This window comes from Sinocyclocheilus rhinocerous, unplaced genomic scaffold, assembly GCF_001515625.1.
Source record: "Sinocyclocheilus rhinocerous isolate Xijiao unplaced genomic scaffold, SAMN03320098_v1.1 scaffold51, whole genome shotgun sequence".
NCBI classification, from domain to species: domain Eukaryota; kingdom Metazoa; phylum Chordata; class Actinopteri; order Cypriniformes; family Cyprinidae; genus Sinocyclocheilus; species Sinocyclocheilus rhinocerous.
In genome coordinates, this window is record NW_015641017.1 from 1 (window position 1) to 2,607 (window position 2,607).

Sequence of the window (2,607 nt, forward strand, 5' to 3'; positions counted from 1 at the left end):
ATTTTGCATCCGATGACCCCTTTAACAAACCACCATAGATTCAAAAAACTGGTGAGGTAATGTTTAGTAAAATTGAGAACTTATGTATTGACTATAGAACTTCTATAGGCCTACTTATTAGAATTTTTGCTAGAACGGCCAAATGTAAACAAACATTATTTAGCTAAGTTTTTTCTTCTGCATACCATAGATGAAAATCCTGTGGCCGCCCCAATTTTGTTGGCTAGTTTTAGAAGCTTTCTGGCCAGTTTTCATCTGGACAGGCTGGGAGCTTAAGCTAAAAAAGTATTGATAAAAATATTCGTGTCATTAGCATTGAAATCAGCTGTCACGTAGAGTGGAGTCCTCGTATTTGTATGATGCACATATTTACTGCATATGTAAAGTGCTCCAAATTAGTAACTTATTTAGTTTTGTTTGAGTTACAATAGAGCACAGCCTATGAAGACAGCTGACAGTGAAGCAGCTTACTGTTTTTGAACAAATCTATAATGTGGTAAATAAATAAAAGCATGCCACTAAACACTCTGTCATTCTCAAACATGTATGCATGAAGGAGATTAAAAGTCAGTTTTAAAACATTTGCATAATCATTGTGTGTTTGACTAGGTGTAAGATCTCAGTCTCCCTCTAGAGTCTGTCAACAGCAGAACAGCAGTCAGACATCAGAACAGAACCAGAGTGAAGCGGGAAACAACACACTGCTGTCTGGTTAGTCTTTACCTGTTAACCACAAAGAAATACATATAAATCTTTCCCAGTGGGCAATTGACGTTTAAAAGATGTCAGTTTGACATCAAAAACCAGGTCAAATATGCAAATCAAAGTGATGTCAAAAAATTGACCGTCGAACATATTGGCCTGCATATACATCAAACCAATTTCATTGTGGGATTAACTTCCTATTTTCACCCAATTACCACTGGAATAAATTGCAGTCCAAACTGAATTAAAAATTATGTTACAGCATCTTGATCATCTTGACTAATATTTGATGTCAAATTGATATCAAGGTGCCCGCTGGGTTACAAGCTGAACACACTTAGAAATAACTTTTTACTAACAGGACTGATCTCACAACTAGATTACTAAAAAACAGTTTAACGTGATATTTGTATATTTCAGCTGTCATTTTATTATCAAAAACTGCAACACAATATATACTTATCTATTTAGAATGTTAATAGCACATGAACTATTTAATCCTTAGTGCTTTATATTTTTAGGTCAACCTGAACAGTTTTTTGTGTGGGATTGAATTCATAAAATGCATGATAAAATAATATTATTGGAAATTATATATTCTATTGGAAATTAAATTTATTACAGGAACTGCTCATTATTTATGAGTCTGTTGATGCAACGATTAATAAAGACATAATTACAGGTAACTAATGATGTCATTTAAATAATTTTGTCATAATATTTTTTACTGAATCAGCAGTTCTTTTCTAAAGGAAGCAGAAATCCAATCCATGGTTGTTATTTATTTATTTTCACTATGATTTTTGCAAACAGAAAAGTTAAACCAAGTATTCCTTTCTCTATTATTGCTTGTAGACAGTGTAAGTGGACTTGAACATATCTATGCTGAGATTGAACGCAAGTATTTTTGGGGAAAACCAGTGAAAGTTCTGACATTAGCTGCGTTTCCATCCACCTATTTTTATGCGCACATGTATAATTATATACCCAGCCAACACACCTATGTGGGGCCCATAGGGGTTGCAACTGGGCTGATATCTGGGGCCCACCTGGGCTACCCAACTGGGACCCAGCTAATTTTGTCCTCAGTTTCCATGGTGGCCCCACATGGGTTAGCACAGATGGGCTGATGATGGGCCCTTGATGGGCTCCATATAGGGCCCATATGGGTTAACCAGGTAGCTCCCATTTGGTGCCTACATGAGCCTGCCTACATGGGTTAGAGATGGGACCCAACTAGGTCTTATGTAGGTCTCTTATGGGCCACAACAGGTATACATATGGGCTAATATATTTGTCTGTTTGGGTTACCTTATTTTACGTTAAACCCCTAAACCCAAACATTACATTAAATCCACTAAAATTGTAAAGGTATTCAATAAACAGAAACCAGTACTTCAAGCTTCTAAGCAAAGTTTATTTGGAAAAATTTAAACATGACTATTTTAACTTGTACATTTACAACTTTATAAAAAACTATCTAAAAAAGTTCATTTTAAGCTCCGGAAAAACTTTATTTCTTGTAACAACTTCAGAACTTGTATTCTGCATGCTTTATTAAGCAAGGTTTCATTGGAATAATTTGAACATGACCATTACAACTTGTACATTTACAACTTTATAAAACATAAGTATCTTAAAAAAAAAAAAAAGTGAAGCTCCTGACAAACATTATTTGGCATAACTTGTATTGTTTGTATATGCATATCTGAAAACTCTAAAATACATTATTTCACAAAAAAAAAATAAATAAATAAATAAAATACCGAAAGTGCAGCTCCTCACTCCCCTGTCCTTGCTCTCCCAACGGCCGTTTGAAAAGAGAACAATTAATCAACCACTGTGCCACTTTTTCACAGTTAAAACAGATAAGTCTTGTCTTTTTAAAGATTGTATTTCCAT